This window comes from Pleurodeles waltl, chromosome 10 (assembly GCF_031143425.1).
Source record: "Pleurodeles waltl isolate 20211129_DDA chromosome 10, aPleWal1.hap1.20221129, whole genome shotgun sequence".
NCBI lineage: Eukaryota > Metazoa > Chordata > Amphibia > Caudata > Salamandridae > Pleurodeles > Pleurodeles waltl.
The window spans coordinates 657284364-657306943 of NC_090449.1; the positions used below are offsets into that span (position 1 = coordinate 657284364).

Sequence of the window (22580 nt, forward strand, 5' to 3'; positions counted from 1 at the left end):
CACCCATATTAAATGAATCACAAAACCGTAAAGACATCCGTTAATTTAATCAGTGCCGATGCGTAGTCTGCCAGCAAAGGAGTTCACTCGTAATGAAACCTATCGGCAAAAGTGCAATTATCTACGTAACCGGCAAAAGTACAATGAACTATGTACCAGGGTTGATATTATTCAAAGCGCTCGACTTCTGCCAAGCGAGATTGTGCTGCGAAAATAGAGAAAAAGTAGTCCACAAACCCAGCGAGCCTCGCATGTTTTCAATACTTGATCGCTGCGGTTGAGGAAGGCTCACCACCAGAAAAGGCATGACATATGCGAGCCTTCCACTAATGAAAGCAAGAAGATATTAACAGGCAAGCCCATGAACCAATGAAAGACACTGACGTGACGTGGACGGGGCTCCGAGCCTTTTTCTAACTCCTAAAGCGTCTCGCAAGCGATATGCATGCGCAAGCGCATGTTACACAGACTCGACCCTAAAAAAGTAGTACCCGACTTTTACAGTATTTCACAGAAGTTCAAGTCAACGCTCTTTACCAATTTACATTTTAGACTTTAACACTCTCACAGTTTAAAAAGTTTTCATCAGTAGCTCATTAAAAACACAACTCCAGTTATCTGAAGATTAAAACGAAATTATTGTTTTAAAACTGATGAAAACTAGGAATGCACAGCCAAAAATGAAGTTAGATCACAGCGAAATAACTTTAAATTTGAAGGGAACAGAGTGCCTCACGCCTAGTACCGTAAACATTTCATATTATCCTAGAACTCTTCGAGTAGAGGCGCACAGTAGAAAATAGATTTACACTACAAATTCAACCCGACCCTTCGGAAAGTTAATATTCTAATCTGTTTTATCCAGCATCATGGCGACTGGTGCTGGTACGTCAACAGAGGTAATTTAGCATTCTAGCTGTCCTTAGGACAATTTGAGCCCCGGCTACGCCCAAATACGATCGTATGCCGTTTGGGAGAGAAAGTAGGCGGAGTCTGGTTGTCATGGAGTTGAGGTGCGTCTAGTACTTCGGAGGCATTGAGGTTTGTGTGAAAGACACGGAATGCTAAATATTATTACAAAGGGCGAGTGAACACTCCGTGTGAAACGGAAGTGTCGTACACTCATCTAGCCGGTCAGTGGGTTTGCAATGTGTACCTTCTCTCAGCGGCACTGTAGTAATTAGTAATAATGACCTCTCACCTTAAGTTCTGCGAGGTTCTTTGACTGTTTTTAGAGCCGCATACACGGCGTATTTTCGCTAAGCCGTTGTTAAAACATGCTGTCTGGTTGATGCTATAATTCTAAATGGTCAATGCATCCAAATGCCCATGAACTTCTGTTTCTTTGGATGAAATTAAAGCGAAGTCCCCGGCAAGTGCTTTGTAGAGTATTGTTCGCTGACTCCGGACCGCCTTATATTCAGTTTTGTCACTTTTCTATTTATTAAATTATGTTTAAAATTTGTCATTTTTCATTTAGAAATACTCTATCCTATTATTTTTACGTACTCCTTAGTATCGCCTCTCCATGCGTATTGAATACGGTAAAGGCCCTTGTTAAATTTTGTAACACACCATTCCAAATATATGCCTAAATCATGGTGTGGGGATAACCATTTGCAAAGAGCATGTGTTAATTGAAATGGCCAGTAAATTTCCATCATACATGCAGGTTTATTACTAAACTTTTATAGCACTGAAGCGATAATGTGTGAAATCAGGTTTCTGTGTATATTTATTGTTTGCGCATCACACAAGCAAACTGTTCTGGTTTGTGTTAATCCTATTAACATCTTTGTTTCCATCACACTTTAGGACTACAAAAAAGGTGCCTAATTTGTACTTTTGTTACAACTGATGTTTTTAGTATTTGTTTAGTTAACTTAGAAGTAGATTTAGTTTTATGTTAGAAAATACTTGATATCCTGCTCCCTACTCTTTTATACTCCCTGTTCGCCAGAAAGATTGTCACGTATTTTACTTTACAAAATTCCTTCATATTGCAGCCGGAGTTAGGAAAAGTAAACACCAATCCGCATACCAAAAGAGTAGGCTGAAATTTGTCAGAAGACATTGCCTGACATTTGACCTCTGCCTTTGATCACAATGCAATTGCAACAAGATCAAAATGAAGGCTTGATCATTCTCCTGAACATGTGCAAGGTTATTTTGAAGGTGCTGCAGCACCTCCAACACCACTACTTCTGGCACCTCTGGTTGCAAGGGCTACCAAGCACTTGGAAAGTGAGAATGCCAGTGCCCGTTCTACCTAGGGCACATATTTGCCCCATAGGTCTGCCATTAAGTGCACAACCAAAGCCTCTGTTTTGTGTGTGTTGCATAGTTGCAGAGTCACTTTACTTATGTGCAACATTTCAGCATGCTTACGTGTAACATTGAAGTGTCTTATGTGTGACACTTTTTTAGTATATCTTATTTACATACAGAAAAGCAGTTGCATCCACACATTGAAAGATATTACTTAAATTACGACAGTCTGTGACCGTTGTGGTGCAGAAACAGTTCTAAAACAGTTGCAGTTCTCGTGTCGAGCATATGGTATTCAAACCATTTAAACATGATTGCCCTGGATTTTTTTGTGCCACTGTCTAAATCTATAATTTGAAATCCCACCTTTTCAAGATTTGTTAGTAATTTTCTGGTGAGAACCAATTTGGAACACGTCTCCGTTTGCGTGGCTGTTAGCTTGACACTGTGAGTCCTGAGCACTGTTTATTGTAAAGATTTCTCATCATTTCAGCATCCTAAGGCCGCCAAGTTCAGGAGTAAACCATAACTTTTGACTCTGACATAAAATGAAGCATATGAGAGAGAAGTGGAACTTTTAGGAACGTAATGTCACTTCTCCATAGAAGAACATTTTTAAATATTTTTTTGCAGTGTGGTGCCCAAAGACGATACAGGCTTGTGTCCCACAGTCCAGCACGGGTTGCACGGGCCCACGGTCACTGACTTTGGAAAGTAGAGCTATTGTTCAGGAAACAAGGAACATACCAGTACAAACATAATGCCACTTAGCTATCGCTAAGGTCACAAAGGCCTTCTTGGCCAAGACTTTCCACACAACACAGCCAAACCCCAAGTTGAACATGTTTTAAGAATTAGACAGCAGAGCCATTCCTTTGGCAAAGCACACTTTGCACAGTTCACACATCGTGCAGGATGTAAAATTTAGAAAGAAGAACTGCAGCTCAGGTCTAACTGATTTTACAATCTGAATCCTGATACCCCAAGTCAAAAAGGAAGATCTTCCTGGAGTAATTCTGAAGTCATCTGATGACTCTGACTGGGCTATTCCTGTAATTATCTGCTGGAGTCATCTGAAACCATCCTGAAGTATGTGTATAGGGTGAAATATTTAAATGAGATGACTCTAGAGTCACCAGAGAAACTACTCTAGGATGATGATCTGATTATTTCAATTGAAGTGTGTGATGATCTTTAACTACTCAAGGAATACTAATTGACAACTTCAGGATCAAAGTAAATTATTCCAGGAAGATCACACGACAACTTCATGATGAGCATAGATTACTCCAAGATGATTTTGTGACAACTTCAGAATGAATGGGAAATACTCTAGGATGATTCAATGACAACTGCACGATGATAGTGGATTACTCTACGCAGATTTTCTGATTAATTCAGGATGGGCCTGGATTACTCAAGAATTAGTTGCAAACCCACTCTCACTACAATTCCTCCATGAATTCATATTTCTTAAGTGACATTTTAGTTGTGTATTTAGTCTCATAAAATTAACACACTAAGTATATTAAAAATTACAATAGTAGAACAGACCCTTTATAAGCCCATAACACAACAGATTGCTTAGGCTTAAAGTGTTTGTGAGACCAACATGATTTAGGTATTCAAAAAATACTTTTTTATGGTTAAAAAAATGTGTCATGGTACTCATGAATAATATGATAGGGGTACAGTCTAGATGCCATGCAATACTTTGTTTAATACACTTATTTATCCTTATCTTACCTTAGGATTGCCACACTCACTGTCCGCAAACATGTCTGGGAGATGATGGTTTGCATCCAATTTAGTTGTAGATGTAGAAGTTCACTGTGGGGTAGGTCACAGGGTTGAATAGTGATTGGTGGTGGCAAACTATACCAAAGAAGTGAGGGTGTTGGAGCATCACACACAGAGATACAAGGAGACGAGCAATAACAGCACCTGCCCAATTCATCAGCTTTGAGTGGTGATTGGTACAGTGAAGCATTTCTGTGCACCAATAAAGAACCACTCTGGGGCTTTATCACTTAGCCCAGTCACATAGACCTAGTTGCACATTTTTAGATGGTGAAAAAAGTCGAACTCAGCCAACTGAAGTATGTTTCCAAATCTTGAACCTTTCCAGAGCATTCCAGGACTTTCAAAATAACATCTGCTAGTTAATGCATATTGGTTCCTTATGTTTGAAAGGGCAACTTCTTAGAAAATACGGGGCAGATTTAAGAGCCCTTAGCACCTCCTTGCACCACAGTAGCGCCATTTTTTTAATGCTAATGTGGCCCAAGGAGGCCAAAATCGGCGCGCCAAATTTACAAAGTGGTGCAATGCATGCATTGCGCCATTTTGTGACCCTTTGCGCTACATTATGCCTGCACCAGGCATAATGTATGCAAAGGGGGCGTTCCCCCATAAGGGGGGCCGAAAAAATGGCGCAAAGAAATCTAAGAGATTTCTTTCCGTAACCTTTTTTCAGAACTTTTAACACAGACTCAGAGCAGGCGTAAAAAGGAGGCACACCACTATTTACAATGGGCCTCTGGGAGCTTTGCAGGATTAGCGCCAACATTTTTAGGCTAATCCTGCAAAGTTCAGAACTAGCGTCAAAAATTTTGACACTAGTTCCCTAACTACTGCCATGGCGTGCCGTATCTTAGATAAGGCGCACACATAGTGGCATTGGAGGGGCTGCCTGTAAAGATTCATTGCAGGTGGTGCCAGAGTTCAGGGTGTTTGCAGTGGGAGTCTTAGGCGTGTGTGGGGGAGGGGGGGTGTTGGTGCAAAGGATGCATGCATGTTCTGAGGGTAAATACAGGGGGATGCCTTCAGAGGTAAGTACAGGGGATGTCTGTAAGGGGGAGTAGGGGAGTGGTGGGCAGGGGTTGAACATAGGGCATGCCAATGTGAGAGTGCAGGAGAGGCCCACTTGTCGGGTGAGCGATAAGCCAGTTTGTCTGCAAGGATAGTGATATCTCTTTATGCAGAGTATGAGTGCAAGAGGGCTCCTGTGGGGGTGCAGGGGATGAATGAGACAATGACTATAGGGGGGATGCACTTAAATGTCTGATGTGGATGTCTGTAGTTGGCCAGTCTACAGGGTCAGCCTTGTGACGCCTGTAGGATGTTAGTGCAGGGTGTGTGTGTGTGAGTGCAGGGGGTTACTTGAGCAAGGGCATTGGACTAAGTGAAAGGGTGGCTGCAAAAGGATGAGTGAAAGGGGTGCTTGAATGTGTACCTGTGTGTCTGAGTGCAGTGGGTGCCTGTATGAAGGCAGGGGGAGCTTGTGTAAGTGTGCAGCAGGAAGGATGTGATTTAAGGGAGTATCATATTAAAGCAATGCTTGTTAATTTGATGAGCTGCAGGACATGCAGCTTGGTGTTGCATATGCTAACTGAGCTTCTAAAATCCCCCCAAAATTGTGGAAAATATTCAGGCAGTTAAACACATTTTTGGGCATCTTCTTTAAGAACCAAGGCCCAGGAGTGGAACCCCTGTGTGGTTGCCACTTTCCCCTCTAAAGCCAGTCTAAATCTGGGTAACCTGCAAAGTATCCTTGCTGTTCCGACCTGGAGAAAAAAAGGAAGAACTTATCAACCTGTCACAGTACTGTCAAGTAGTGGGATTGTGTCTCACACAAGAAGTTACCAGTTCCCCAAGGAAAGTCTTCAGCTGACTGAAAGGACCTGTGGGAGGAAACGTTGCAGGACAGAGTCTGTCCAGGAGCCTCATGGTCAGCTCAATTGCTGAGGAGAAAGTAAGAACATCACCTGTTTTGAGAAACTGATCCATTGCCTTTATTGAGAAAGGTTAGCCTGCATCACCTCTGACCCATTGCATGCCTGCAGGTTACCCGTTTCCACCATGCTTCAGCCCAGGGGTCAAAGAGGCTGTCAGTCTTCACAACCATAGCAAAGAATCCAGGACAACTGGTTGGAGGATGTTCTCCTGATTCTGAACTATTCTTTCATCCCTTTCAAGAAATACTGTAGGCTGAAGCCACAATTATGTCTAATTCTTATCTGGCCAATAGCCAGTGGAAAATGGTGTTAAGATTTCTTGCTGAGGGTTCCCCTACCAATAAAACTTTTTGTCTGAAAAACAGTAGATCCCCAATATACCAATAAAGATACATTTCAAGGGAACAGACCCATTCTCTTCTACCCATCCCCATGCAAAGTCTAAACACCAGACAAAATGAAAATCCTTTCATCACCCCGCATCATGTCGCGCACTCAAGAAAACCTAAAGACGTTTAGGTGGTTGGATACTGCTTGTTGGGGGACTTCTATTTTGAATCACACATTTTACTCAACCTAAAAACAGACTTTGGAACTGCGAGATTGCTACATTTCTGTTCCTCTTAACCTCTTAAATGCGGGCGTCGGCCACTGGCCGACGCCCACACACCCTCCCTGGTGCGGGTCACGACCAGTGGCCGACACCAGGAAGGGCATTAATAAATCGTTTTTTTTCCCCCCCCGGGAGACACGGAAGCTACCGTGTCTCCCCCCGCCCCCCACCCGCCCCTTTGTGACGTCAGCGCGCCGCGAGGCGCGCTGACGTTGCAAAGGTGTTTTCCCCATGAAAGCAGGAAGCAGCCTTGCGGCCGCTTCCTGCTTTCATGGGGAAAACGGCCTTTTTCACGTTCGGGAAGGCCTCGTAAGAAAGGGGAGACACTCCCCTTTCTTACGAGGCCTTCCTGAAAGTGTTTCCTGGCCCCCGGTCGCAGCTGTGCTGCGATCGGGGGCCAGGAAACACTTTCAGGTTTCCTGGCTCCCCCGATCGCAGCACAGCTGCGATCGGGGGGGTCAGGAAACATTTTGAAAAGGCCTCGTAAGAAAGGGAAGACTCTCCCCTTTCTTACGAGGCCTTCTGAAACTGTTTCTGGCCCCCGATCGCAGCTGTGCTGCGATCGGGGGCCAGAAACAGTTTCAGAAGGCCTCGTAAGAAAGGGGAGAGTCTCCCCTTTCTTATGAGGCCTTCTGAAACGGTTTCCTGGCCCCCGATCGCAGCACAGCTGCGATCGGGGGCCAGGAAACCCCACTAGACACCAGGGATTTCACTTTTGGGGGGCAGCCCCCCCCCCGGAAAACGGGCCGCCCCCCCCCCCCCCGGATAATTTTCCTAAAAAAATAAAAAGGTAGGTGCCCCCTGGGGAGGGGGGGGGGCGCGATCGCGCCCCCCCCCCCCCCAGGGGATTTAAAAAAAAAAAAAAAAAAAAAAAATGAAATGACAGGGGGTCGCCCGTGGGCAGGGTGACCCCCTGTGGGGGCAATTATTTTTTTAGATGTTGTAGGGTTTCCCTGGGGGCCATTTTGGCCCCCAAGGAAACCATACAACAACTAAAAAAAAATATATGTAGATATCTATATATATATATCTATGTAGATAGATATATCTAGGTACATGGATATATCTATAGATATATCTATGTAGATATATATTTATATATATATATATATATAGGTAGATCTGTATCAAAGAGATTTATAAAGCGCGCTACTCACCTGTGAGGGTCTCAAGGCGCTGGGGGGGGGGACGGGGGGACGGAAAGGGGCTTGGAGGTTCACTGTTCAAAAAGCTAGGTTTTGAGGCCCTTCCTGAAAAGAAGTAGGTTTTGGGTCTTGCGAATGTGGGTTGTGAGTGCGTTCCATGTTTTGGGTGCAATGTAGGAGAAGGATCTGCCCCCGGTGGTGGTGTGTTTGATGCGGGGGTCAGAGGCGAGAGAGAGGTCAGCTGAACGGACGTTTCGTGTGGGGGTGTGGAAGGTGACTCTCGTTGAGGTAGGCAGGGCCTGTGTTGTGGAGTGATTTGTGTGTGAGGATGAGGATCTTGAAGGTGATCCTTTTGTCAATGGGGAGCCAGTGGAGGGATTTGAGGTGTGGAGAGATGTGTTCGTGTCGGTGGAGGTCGAGGATGAGTCGTGCTGCTGAGTTCTGGATGCGTGTAGTTTGCACTTGAGTTTTAGAGTGGTGCCGGCGTAGAGGGCGTTTCTGTAATCAAGCCTGCTGCTGATGAGTGCGTGAGTGACAGTTTTTCTGGTCTCTGTGGGGATCCATTTTAATGTTTTTCAGTATACGGAGTTTGTTGAAGCATGAGGAGGTAAGAGCGTTGATTTGTTGGGTCATAGAGAGGGAGGAGTCTAGGATGATGCTGAGGTTGCGTGCGTAGTTGGCGGGGGTGGGTGCAGGGCCTAGCGTGGTGGGCCACCATGGGGGGTCCCAGGTTTTTTTGGTGAGGGCCAAAGAGGATTATTTCGGTTTTGCTTGAGTTGAGTTTCAGGTGGTTGGCTGTCATATATACATCACTTTTGTCAATATGTGTGTGGTTTCCCTGGGGGGAAAAGGGTCCGACTTGTCTAGTGGCAGTTTTAGTGCCATAAAGAAGTGCAGAAGGTTTATATGCCTACTGCAAAGAGCACATCTGTATTTTATGTAAATAGCTGAGTACATTAGTAAAGTCTATGGAGAGATGAAGGGCACTTTTGCTGGGTGGTAATGAGGGAATCCGAGGAGGAGGGAGTGGGAGCACCAATAATGATTGTTGGACTGGGCGCAGGAGGTGCTGAAGACTGTGACGAATGGTATGTGACAAGGTGTTTTTTGAGTGTCTTGAAAGTACGTGCTGATTGAGGGAAGAAGCGCAGGTAAGGTGGCCTCTACTGTTGCACGTATCTCACACACACCATCGATTTTGTGACTGTCTACGTAGGCTAGTGTTTTAGAGCAACAGTTTAACCAATAGCAGAGATGGCATCTTGATGGATGACTGCTGCCTGCACTCGGGTTATAGAGGACCGCTCTGACATAGGATCAGAGACTGAGACATCAGATACTGAGGCAGCATCTGAGGGATAGGACAATGGCGCAGACTCTGGGAGTGATTTTTCAGTCAGAGGAGTCCCATTCGAAAACTCCTCTTCCAGTACATTATGAGGGAGGTGATGAGGACAGTCCTGCTGTCCCTTCGCAAGCTGTTAGTGCAACTGGGTAATAGTGGGTTAGGCCAACCCAGAGAGCAGGTGAATGCGGCGGCAAGCAGAGAGAGAGTGCTCTCTTGGGAGCTCACCAATTTAGTTCAGCCCCAAATTCCACCACCCAAATCATATTGTGGAGACATCAAAATTGTCTATGGCAAAACAAACTGGTTTTGTAAGGCAGGCACCTGTGTTTTTGGTCCTGGATTCGGCGGCCATATAGAGAAACACACTAAACCCAAAGATTTCTGGAAACTAGACATTCGGGGGAGTCCACAGAGGTGTGACTTGTGTGGATTCCCCAAAGTTTTCTTACCCAGAATACCCTGCAAAGCTGAAATGTTGAGAAAAAACTCTATTTTTCTCGCATTTCTGTCACACAAACTACAGGAATATGCTGGGATCCACAACATTCCTACCACCCAGTGACTCCTCACCTGTCCTGATAAAAACACTACCCCACTTGAGTGCCTACACCTAGTCCCTGTGTCAGGAATGGATCACCCCAGGGTCAACAGCTGCCTCACGTAAGGACCAACATTGACCGTTGTGTGATCTATTCCTGTCGCAGGCACCAGGCCTACCCACACAAGTGAGGTATCATTTTTATCGGGAGACTTGGGGGAACGCCGGGTGGAAGGAAATTTGTGGCTCCTCTCAGATTCCAGAACTTTCTGTCACCGAAATCTGAGGAAAACTTGTTTTTTTAGCCACTTTTTGAGGTTTGCAAAGGATTCTGGGTAACAGAACCTGGTCCGAGCCCCGCGAGTCACCCCTCCTTGGATTGCCCTAGGTCTCTAGTTTTCAGAAATGCACAGGTTTGGTAGGTTTCCCTAGGTGCCGGCTGAGCTAGAGGCCAAAATCTACAGGTAGGCACTTCTCAAAAAACACCTCTGTTTTCTTCCAAAAATTTTGATGTGTCCACGTTGCGCTTTGGGGCGTTTCCTGTCGCGGGCGCAAGGCCTACCCACACAAGTGAGGTATCATTTTTATCGGGAGACTTGGGGGAACGCCGGGTGGAAGGAAATTTGTGGCTCCTCTCAGATTCCAGAACTTTCTGTCACCGAAATCTGAGGAAAACTTGTTTTTTTAGCCACTTTTTGAGGTTTGCAAAGGATTCTGGGTAACAGAACCTGGTCCGAGCCCCGCGAGTCACCCCTCCTTGGATTGCCCTAGGTCTCTAGTTTTCAGAAATGCACAGGTTTGGTAGGTTTCCCTAGGTGCCGGCTGAGCTAGAGGCCAAAATCTACAGGTAGGCACTTCTCAAAAAACACCTCTGTTTTCTTCCAAAAATTTTGATGTGTCCACGTTGCGCTTTGGGGCGTTTCCTGTCGCGGGCGCTAGGCCTACCCACACAAGTGAGGTATCATTTTTATCGGGAGACTTGGGGGAACGCCGGGTGGAAGGAAATTTGTGGCTCCTCTCAGATTCCAGAACTTTCTGTCACCGAAATCTGAGGAAAACTTGTTTTTTTAGCCACTTTTTGAGGTTTGCAAAGGATTCTGGGTAACAGAACCTGGTCCGAGCCCCGCGAGTCACCCCTCCTTGGATTGCCCTAGGTCTCTAGTTTTCAGAAATGCACAGGTTTGGTAGGTTTCCCTAGGTGCCGGCTGAGCTAGAGGCCAAAATCTACAGGTAGGCACTTCTCAAAAAACACCTCTGTTTTCTTCCAAAAATTTTGATGTGTCCACGTTGCGCTTTGGGGCGTTTCCTGTCGCGGGCGCTAGGCCTACCCACACAAGTGAGGTATCATTTTTATCGGGAGACTTGGGGGAACGCCGGGTGGAAGGAAATTTGTGGCTCCTCTCAGATTCCAGAACTTTCTGTCACCGAAATCTGAGGAAAACTTGTTTTTTTAGCCACTTTTTGAGGTTTGCAAAGGATTCTGGGTAACAGAACCTGGTCCGAGCCCCGCGAGTCACCCCTCCTTGGATTGCCCTAGGTCTCTAGTTTTCAGAAATGCACAGGTTTGGTAGGTTTCCCTAGGTGCCGGCTGAGCTAGAGGCCAAAATCTACAGGTAGGCACTTCTCAAAAAACACCTCTGTTTTCTTCCAAAAATTTTGATGTGTCCACGTTGCGCTTTGGGGCGTTTCCTGTCGCGGGCGCTAGGCCTACCCACACAAGTGAGGTATCATTTTTATCGGGAGACTTGGGGGAACGCCGGGTGGAAGGAAATTTGTGGCTCCTCTCAGATTCCAGAACTTTCTGTCACCGAAATGTGAGGAAAACTTGTTTCTTTAGCCACTTTTTGAGGTTTGCAAAGGATTCTGGGTAACAGAACGTGGTCCGAGCCCCGCAAGTCACCCCTCCTTGGATTCCCCTAGGTCTCTAGTTTTCAGAAATGCACAGGTTTGGTAGGTTTCCCTATGTGCCGGCTGAGCTAGAGGCCAAAATCTACAGGTAGGCACTTTGGAAAAAACAGCTGTGTTTTCTATAAAAAAAATAGGATGTGTCCATGTTGTGTTTTGGGGCATTTCCTGTCGCGGGCACTAGGCCTACCCACACAAGTGAGGTATCATTTTTATCGGGAGACTTGGGGGAACACAGAATAGCAAAACAAGTGTTATTGCCCCTTATCTTTCTCTACATTTTTTCCTTCCAAATATAAGAGAGTGTGTAAAAAAGACGTCTATTTGAGAAATGCCCTGCAATTCACATGCTAGTATGGGCACCTCGGAATTCAGCGATGTGCAAATAACCACTGCTCCTCAAAACCTTATCTTGATCCCATTTTGGAAATGCAAAGGTTTTCTTGATACCTCTTTTTCACTCTTCATATTTCAGCAAATGAATTGCTGTATACCCAGTATAGAATGAAAACCAACTGCAGGGTGCAGCTTATTTATTGGCTCTGGGTACCTAGGGTTCTTGATGAACCTACAAGCCCTTTATATCCCCGCAACCAGAAGAGTCCAGCAGACAAAACGGTATATTGCTTTCAGAAATCTGACATCGCAGGAAAAAGTTACAGAGTAAAACATAAAGAAAAATGGCTGTTGTTTTCAGCTCAATTTCAATATTTTTTTATTTCAGCTGTTATTTTCTGTAGGAAAACCTTGTAGGATCTACACAAATGACCCCTTGCTGAATTCAGAATTTTGTCTAGTTTTCAGAAATGTTTAGCATTCCGGGATCCAGCATTGGTTTCACACCCATTCCTGTCACTAACTGGAAGGAGGCTGAAAGCACCAAATATAGTAGAAATGGGGTATGTCCCAGTAAAATGCCAAATTTGTGTTGAAAAATTCGGTTTTCTGATTCAAGTCTGCCCGTTCCTGAAAGGTGGGAAGATAGTGATTTCAGCACCAGAAACCCTTGGTTGATGGCATTTTCAGGGAAAAAACCACAAGCCTTCTTCGGCAGCCCTTTTTTCCCATTTATTTTGGAAAAAACAAAATTTTCACTGTATTTTGGCTATTTTCTTGGTCTCCTCCAGGGGAAACCACCAACTCTGGGTACCATTAGAATCCCTAGGATGTTGGAAAAAAAGGACGCAAATTTGGCGTGGTTAGCTTATGTGGACAAAAAGTTATGAAGCCCTAAGCGCGAACTACCCCAAATAGCCAAAAAAGGGCTCAGCACTGGGGGGGGAAAGGCCCAGCAGCTAAGGGGTTAATAGATCTCACAACAGGAACTCTCTTGAAGGTCCTCGAGCCAACTCAAACTAAGCCCCATTGGATAAAACGGGCCTTAGTGCTATGTAGGTAGGAAGATATATGGGGTTATAACTCATCCATAGAAGGTGCTATCACCTTCTGGCATTTATGTGTCTTCACTTTAAATTAACTATTTTCATATCTGTTACTTATAGTTATTGTACTTTTCAAACAAGCTCTGATTGCGATCTGCTATCCTATTTAGAGTACATTAGTATTGATCCTAGGATATCAGTTGTGAACAATGCCAATTGGACGCTTATACTGGGTTGACACTGCGTTTCTTCTCCTCACATTATTAACATTGATCTGCAAGTGATGCATCGTAAAGACAAAGAAAGGCCCGATGTGCCATTTATAATTAGGACAAACCGTGGTCTGATACTGGAGCTTTGTTTCCTTAATAACAGCGTTTTTAAAGTGTTTTTACGCTTTCAATGTAGAGTGCACGGCAACCCCATGTATTTCACCATGGTATTAGCAAGAGCTCACTTTTGCAGTTTCAACTGTAGAAGAACTTTAGACAAACCAACACATAATTAAATCGATGCACCTACACCACTTATAAAACCCCCCAAACTGTGGATAAATCAGTTTTAAACAGGCCTCAGAGAGTGTTTATTTATTTCATGGTAAGCCTTTTAAAATACTAAAACCCACCACTCGAAACATACTTGCACAATCACAGAAAACGTGTTATATTAAAGTGAATTTTATTCAATTATAAATCCACGCCTAAAGCTCTATACCAGTATTGCGGCAAAATGCTAGCATGCACATCGAGGCAAGCACATTATGTGATCGAGGTATACCACATTAAAGTATTCTCTGTTAAAAAGAAAATCGAATTTTGAAATACAGCCTTTGCTTAAAAACACACACACACACACAATGGTCTACTAACCAGATCTGTGCCATGTACACAAGCGTACATTCCCGAGCTCTTGCTCCACTGCGAACGTTTTTAAATTACAGGCTGCTGGAACCTAATGCTGAAAGTACACAGAATGCGAGGTGCACCTTAAAGCCTGTGTTTCAGCCCAGCATGTACAGCCATAGGAACGCAACTTTATCGGATCTCTAGAAAAGGAATAAACTATTTCCAAGGCGGCTGCAAAAATAGAGCAATGGAAACACATGGTTTGAACTGCCTGGAAAGAACAGCAAATACATAGGAAGCGCCATGCATGCCTCTTTTCAGATGATTTCGCTCTCCAACACCGTAGCTTCGACGTGCATGCTGCATGGTGCTGCGGGTGATAGGACTTCCGGCTCGTCCGGAAGTGCGTATATGATGCTTCAAACGCAACATTTGCGTTTTCTTCACTGTGATAGGATGTATATGGGAAATAGAGGTGGTCGCGGTGTGCACTCAACTGTGTTGTCTTAATACAGCAGCTTTCAGTCTGGTGCAGGACAAAAGGGAAAAACAAAACCGGGGAAAGCAGAATACAAAGTTTGCGGATATACGTCAGTTGGACGTATATAAAGTCGATAGCTGTTAGCCAAGAGTATGTTGCATTCTGGGACATGTAGTTTCGCATGTGGACTAAAATTCGGAGCAATCTCAGAAATCACTTCACAAATCCCAAAAGCCATAGGCATTAGTCAGGATGCAATATGAGGTCAGGTATTGTGCACATCTTGACACTATGAGTGTCTCAGGCTCATTGTGTTGTATCATGTCAAAAAAGATTTTGAAACATATCGTTTTACTACATTAGTGTACTACTCCTTCTCTCATCTGCTTATCTGCCAGGCCCTAAATGGTGGTTTTGAAAACACTTGTCAAGTCCATTCATTGAGAACTAGCTTAATTTGGATCTAGGATACATTAATTCAGTTGTTTGGTTGGCTTCAGTGTCTGTTTAATAGACCACCTGTGCATGTTGTAAATAAAAACGTGCTGCAGAGAGCAGTCATGACCTAAACAACAATTTCAGATGAGATATCGAAAGTCCATCAAAAATAAGTGTAACAATTTCTTAAAATTTACTTTATGTCTTCAAAATGATTTGAAGGGAGAAAGAAGTGCTGTCTTTTGGATTTTGTTTATGGGTTTGATCATAATTGGTTTAGAAGTATAGAAATGCGGCACTGATCATGTATGCTCCTTTTTTAATAACAATGATGTTTATTCTTTGTTTTTGAATAATACAAATTACATATATATATATAACAAAGACCTTGTGAAAATAATCTACAAATATGCAAGAAATCCGCTATAGCTTTGCATTCCTGACAAAACCTATGGTGTATACATGTGACAGAATTAGCAAATCATTGTAAAACCATCACAAATCATTTAACTTGAATTGCAAAAATGGTACTGTTCAGCAGTAATCCATGAAACATCCTGACGTCATCAGGAACAATCACATCTTGAGAAGTAATCAGAGACTCATTTGTAAGTCATCCTGAAATCATCAGGCAGAATTTCTGAACTCTGCTGATGACTTCAAGAGCTTGATGATGTCTGATGATGTGAAAATGACTTCTAAGGTAGTTGGATGATCATCCAATGGCTCTGGGATGGCTTCTAAAGTAATCCTGTTTGACCTGGGACAGCAGCCCTCTCACTCAGATTTTTTAAACCGCAAAAATATGCACAACGTGCTACCGCATTCTAATTTTTTAAAAATGTTGTTGGGAGGAGTCTGGTCCTCCTCTGCTAACACCCGACACATTTAAAGCTATTATATGATGCCTACCCAATCTGTGTTGAAATACACAGCAGAAAATCCTTTAGAGAGTTACCCCTCGCAGTCTTCGATATAAAATAAAAAAACACCCCTAAGAATATTGTAAACTGTTGTGAAAAGGCTGTTCATTTAATCTTAGATTACAGGAATAAAAAGCTCTACAATATCTATTCTGTAAATGGGTCGCAGCCAATGAGGCTTCAGCACCACACATACTACTTTACAATAATTAAATTCTACGCAGTTCCACCCTACCAGCCACTTAAAGATCTAATTGCTGGCATACTTTAAAGAAGTCCAGTGACATGGGACAAAAGTAGATGTAGAGTAAATGCAATTAAACTCCTTTTGCTATGCATTACTAAGAATAAAAAAAAACAATTTGTTTTTACATAGTGCTTAATACCATACATGTGCCATTTCTAATTGCTGTAAATAAATTATAATAATATTAATATTGCCTAATCTATGGCACCCAATTTCTCTATAAGGGAAGGAGGCTTTGCTAAAATTGTGAACGTTAAGAGCACCATAAATATCAATAGTGACATTTAACTGACAGCTTCCCTCTGACCCATAATTAAATTAGGCTTCTTTTCATCGAGAAAGTGAACATAACCTACCAAGTTAGCGAGAAAGACACTTGGAGCCTGTCAGCACTCACTTTCCAATTCTATGTGTGACAGCAGACCACAAAGTCCTATTTTTTATTTGGATCCAGGTATTGGTTGTTCTCGGTTTACAATGTTATAAATGGACTTACAAGTACCCAAATATGAAGAAAAACCTGGATTGTTTATAGTGAGATGGAGATGGTTGATAGCAGTTTGCAATGTTCTTCTTGCAAGGCCAGAATTCACTGATCGTGTCATAATGTGGCTGCTTTGCGGATATGCTAGTGACAACACTATTATGTGTTGAATAAAAGTACCCGGAACTGAAGAACCTAATGGACCCTTCTAAAAGGGGCCTGTCAAAATAGACCTGTATGAAAATCAAATGTGTGAAGATCATTAAGACTATAAAGCAGCTAGGCTTTTTAGGTATAAAGTAGGTGTACAACCTCTTGTATACTTTTAATTATACTTCTTCTGTGAGTTTCCATCTATTTCATTTGTTAATTTCAGTGTCATTTAAAAATCCTTGCTTGCTAGTGGTCAGTCATGCCTCTTTGTCCCTCCTTCTTATGTGTGGGAGCAGGGAGCAGCTACTGTATAATTCCACTTTGTCCTGTTTATCTGGTCTGTAGGGAATCTTTTTTTCTTTGTTTCCTGCTCCTGCCCAGGAAAGCTTCCTGTTTCATTTGCAGAGCATCCTTGTTCTGATCTTAGCTGTAAACAAGGCTATAAATCAGGCTGTTTTCTTGGGTGGTGCTCTGGCTGAGCTGTGTATGGCTCTTTTGGTTCCAGTATTGGCTTGGCAGGGGGAATGAATATTAGAATTGAGCTGCTGTAATTAAACTGTTTGTGAGTGGGTCCCATGCAAGAACTGAGGTGCTGTGGCAGACAGTGTGCCTGGCACTGGCACGGTTGAGGGCTTGGAGTGTGTGAACTGAGGTGCACTGATGGAGCTGCAACCGAGGTCCCAGTACTGGAGCAGCAGATTGTACTGACTGCAAGAACTGAGATGCTCTGGCAGACAGCGTGCGGGAGGATACTGGCACAGCTGAGGGCTTGGAGTATGTGAATGGCGGTGCACTGATGGAGCTGCGCCCTAGGTCCCAGTACTGGAGCAGCAGAGCGTACTGACTGTAAGAACTGAGATGTTATGGCAGACAGCGTGCGTGGGGTTTGTGGCACTGGCATGGCTGAGGGCTTGAAGTGTGTGAACGTAGGTGCACTGATGGAGCTGCGCCCAAGGTCCCGCTACTTGAGCAGCAGAGTGTACTGACTGCAAGAACTGAGGTTCACTGGCAGACAGCGTGCGTGGGGTTCCTGTCACGGCTGAGGGCTTGGAGTGTGTGAAAGGAGGTGCTCTGATGGAGCTGCGCCCGAGGTCACAGTACTGGAGCAGCAGAGTGTACTGACTGGAAGAACTGAGGTGCACTGGCAGACAGCGTGCGTGGGGTTACTGGCACAGTCGAAGGGCTTGGAGTGTGTGAATTGAGTTGCACAGTTGGAGCTGCGCCTGAGGTCCCGGTACTGGAGCAGCAGAGTGTACTGACCGGGAGAACTGCGGTGCTCTGGCAGTCAGTGTGCGTGGGGTTCCTGGCACTTGCATGGCTGAGGGCTTGGAGTATGTGAATGGAGGTGCACTGATGGAGTTGCTCCCGAGTTCCCAGTACGGAACTACAACAGCTTTGCCATAATCCATCAATTCTAACATTCAGTGCACATTGTTTCTCAGTACTGAGGCTCACAAACACCCTTCAGGGCGCCTCTCTTCTGTGGTTCAGAGGGAACGCCACTCTCATGCTGACACCACTTCCAGCTTCAATAGGGCACCTCTAGGCTAACACTTGGCAACACTGGCCCACCAATATTAGGTTCTACACATAGCTCCTTTAAATACCTCTCTTCTGACCTTATGTGCTCGTTACCATTTCAGTACTGCAGCCCGCTTACAACTGTCAGTGGACCCCAACCCTAACTTGCAGCACCCCATTATTACACAGCGCTCCGTTTCTCCATCCTCACCCTCTGCCTTTCTGTTATTCCAGCACTGGGCCGGGACACAGCTCTGTGTATACCCAAAATCCTGATTTGAAGTGCCGCGATACTGCTGTATTCGGGTTCACATACAACTCTGCTAATGCACCTTCTGCTGTTCTGCAGTCTCCTCTGCAGTTCCACACACTGACTTCTGTTTGAGGACGTGGAGGAGCCAATTAAATCTATTGTTAGCTTCCATCTTTACTTGAGAGGTTCTGTTTCGCCTATCTCACTCCATTATTTCCTTTACTCTGTTTACTCTCAATGTTTTCTTTCTCACCCACTTTTCTCTTTCCAGCTGTTAAAATCCACATGTTAATAGTTTCGCAATTTCTTTCAACTGTTTATTTCTACTCCTCTCCTTTTTTTATTTCCCTGTTCCTCTTGCTACCTCCTCTTTCAAACTTGCAAAAACCTGGTTGTTTCTTTAGTTGTTTCGTTCCTCTTTTTTCTTCATCGGCCATTCCTTCTTTCACAATTTTTTTTCTTTACTTCATTCTTACTTTCTTTTTCATTTGCTCTTTCCTTTGACTCAGTAGATGTCCTTTCACTTTTATTTTTAGATCTTTCTTACTTCCTTTCTCTGGTGTTGTTCTTATCTTTATCTGTCAATTCGCATTTTACTAGATATCCCTCTTTGTTCCCGCCTCTATGTGGAAGCCATAAGATACTTGCCGGGATCTGAAGTGTCAAAGTGGTTTTCCCATTCTGTGTCTGTGGGAAATGTGTCAGTAGATACATGCCCTGGTTATTTCACTGCTTGTTTCTCTCACCATCTCTCTTTTTTTTCTCTAATGTGAATTTTTCTGTTTCTTTTCACCCTTCTTACATAATTTTTTCTTCTTTATCTTTCATTCGCTAGCTTCCTTCCCTTTTTTCTTTTGTCTCACACATTTTCTTTGTTTCTTCTTAGTTACATTTTCATTTTCTCGTTCTTTCTTTAACTTCTTTCTTTTATTTCTTTGGGACCGCTTCTCTTTCTTCCTTTTCTCTGTTGTATTACTTTCACTTCTCTTTTTCCGCCCCATCTGCTTTCTCTCCTGAGGCGTAGTTATCAATGGAGCAACAGGTGCAGTGGCACCGGAGACCAGAGACCTACGGATCTCACTCTACTCTAATTACTGCTGTATTTCCCTACTGAAATTCCAGTCAACCATTTTCCTTTCTTACTCCAGGGCCCATGACACCTTTACTATGCCACGTGTCTTCTCCATCTTTACTCCCGACTCCCTCCTTGCTTTCACCCTCCAGTCCGTCCGAGATGATAATTTTGTTATGGTGTTTTGAGCATTACATTCTAATGCCAAAAGTTTATTTCTGTTAAGGTTTATATGATAACTGTTTATGTTTTAAGATAGAGGAAAAAGGTAAATGGAAGTGCTTTAGTTAAATGCAGGTCCACTGGAATTATATGGCAGGAAAGTACGAAATTATGAGGCATGGTTGACCAATTTATGTGGCAAGAAAAGTCCAGTTATGAATTTACAATACCAATAGCTCTAACTCACGAAAATGTGAAACCTATTGCATTGCAAATGCTTGTTTTTTACTAATTTATAATGACTGAAGTGGAGCACAAGCTGAATTGTAAGCCATCTTCGGTTGTAAAGACCTGGTCCAAGCCTTTCTTTCTTGTATATACTCGTTGCAGTAAACACATCCACAGGCAGTCTGGGACTGGGCGTGAAGCATACTTGCCACTGCTTTGGCTGCTGCACTTTCTTCCCACAGTTCGCCTCCACTCTAGTGCAGTGGATACTCTAGATTTCCAGGCCTGCTCCCAGCAGGACCTCATTCCGAAGAAGCTGTCTGCCCTTGGGTCCTGCTGTGCCGTAATTACAGGCAACAACAATGGTGTAACACAAAATGATGCCTCCCCTTTATGCAGAATTTGATAAGGGGCCTCTTAGTCGCCCATATCTCAGTTTTTCAGCCTGCCACTTGATGTAAAATGATGAATGCAGTGAAATGGCAATCCAGTCCAGCACACACAGAATTGGGTAAAAGTGGGAAATGTGTATTTAAATGAGATGGCTGCATCTCCTAATTTATGTCTAGCTTGGTCACATTAGCATATGGGTGTACCATGAAGAATGTAAGTGGCAATGAACTCCATCCATGGAAATAACTGCTTAAAAAGGAGTAATCCCTGAGCCTCTCTAGGCCCTGAAAGCTACAGCACATCCCGTTTGTATAGAGGGAGTGGAGCCCGAATACAGAGGAGTGCTCTGGCAGAGAAACCATGTTATCTGTTGATCTGCTCAGTGTATTTCTATGGAAAACATCAGACACTGCAGGGATGCGGATATGCATTAACAATGCATTAGTTTCCTGAGCTGGTGTTCACGTTAATCAATGAATCGCAATTCAAATCATGAGGAATTATGAAAGAATGACAGATACTTGTATTGCACATAGCGGCCTCGAAAGCTATCCAAGCGCCTAAAGGTAAAGAGGTCAAGGCTAAACTAGAGTGAGCGAAATAAAAGATGACGCTCGAGAAGTTGAGGGTTCCACAGATTAAGAGTTTAGCAGTGCTAGGAAGCATGACTGAAAATCTGCAGAGGTTGTTTCTATTTCCCTACTTTGGTCCTGTAGAACCTTTGCGTTGTTTGCATATGTTTAATAGTGGAAGCCCTTAATGTGGACAAGGGTGGCTGAGTTGTATTATACACAGTACACAAACTGGGAGAAAGAGCAGATCTCTGAGACACAGCTCATTTGACTTGAAGAGGCTATTGTAAAGGGGGATAGACCAGTCAAACATGTTCTAACCATTCTAGAGCACTACTAGTGGTTTCTATCTCCAGGAGTTGAATGATTATGATGTAAGGGTCGACAAAGTCAAAAGCTACAGATGAAGCCTAAAGGTTCAAGGCAAGCAGTCATGGTTGGCCACCATCCTAAGGTTGTGTAACGTTTTATTAGTGTGCACTTTTGTAGATTCGGTAGGAATGACCTCAGCAATTACAGGGCCAGAAGTACCCTAGATATAGATTTGTGTGGTAGCTTCGATATCAATAGTAGGGTAGCACAACAACTTTTAAATGTTAGCACAGCAACATATGATTGGGTTGATATTGCCTAGTTACACAGTAGGCTCATGGCCTCATCTTTCATGTTTAGTCTTGCATGGCTACTATTATCCAAGGATTGTATTGCTCCTCTAAAAATATAACCAGAGAAGGGATTTGAGGCAGACAAAGTGTGGCCCTAATGTCTGTAGTTCTAGGAGCCTTTTATTACACAGTTTTCAGTCATGCATAAAATAGCTTAACTTCAATTTATCATCATTATCATATTTTTCAGACTCTTTAGGTTTTACAGTTTTTAGTTAATTTTGCAATATAAATCTTTGATTTTCTGTTATCAGTGCAGTATCGTTGTCTTTCATTGGCAGCATGTATTTTGGGATGTCATTCGTTTCACATTATGTTTACGCTAACACACAAAAGGTGTGTTCCTGACTAACAGTCATAACCCAGGCAAGTTTATTGTGTGGTGAAACATTGGATAGATCTTCCAACCTGATTCAAGTGTCAAACATTTAATATTGTATTGTCACAGTTATGTTATGCTTCGTAGTCTTAAGAGGGGTGCCAAATCTCCTTCCCGGATGGCTAGCAAGCTACACCATGCTGAAATATGTGATTGAAAGGGTGGTTCTCAATGAGTGTGTTCCTATTTGGGAAGCATTTTGGTAACATGTATGAGTGCCCAGAGAGGTGCACTTAGTAGTGTGATTGATGAAAGCAGTGTGAGAGATAGGCCCGTAGATTTCTCATTGTAGTTGTCTATGGCTCTTAGTCTGCAAGTCCCTGTAAAGAAAGTAGTAAGCAATAGTTCTAGGGTTAGAATGCCTTTGAGTCTGCAAACCTACTAATTTGCATGTTTTAAGGATGTTAACTAACTCTTCTCTAATCTTTTCTATAAACTGAGAAAGGCTGGAAATTTACTCCTGACAACGGCAGAAGTAGAAATTCTTCCAGGATTCGGAAAAAGTGGTTGGCGTCAACATTAACTTGTAAACGCTCAATAGATTTTCGAATGAGCAAATCTACAAGTGCACATTTGCTCGTGTTAAAATACAATTCACAAATATTTTCTATGAGTATGATTTCCTGGTCTACTTCTACTTCTGTAAGTTCTTGTGAATTCATGAAAGTCACTTATTCAAAGATATATAGCATTGGTGCACTTTTGTGACTTTTTTAAGAATTGGGTCCCTAATTAGGTCTGGCATTAACCAAGACATTTTGTTTTTATTAAAATTCTATTTCTCTCTCTATCTATCTGCTGGCTTTACTGTGAATGATCGTATTCTGC

The 22580-nt window shown here is 43.3% G+C and overlaps 1 protein-coding gene across 1 annotated transcript in view; it reads left to right on the top strand.

Annotated features, from left to right (window-relative positions):
• Positions 1-985: 985 nt before the first annotated feature.
• The window catches only part of RNF32 (ring finger protein 32), a 286397-nt gene continuing 264802 nt past the window's right edge, over positions 986-22580 (top strand). The window contains exon 1 of the mRNA XM_069209246.1: positions 986-1041. The gene's annotated coding sequence lies outside the window, so the exon portion shown is untranslated. The remainder of the gene's footprint in view (positions 1042-22580) is intronic.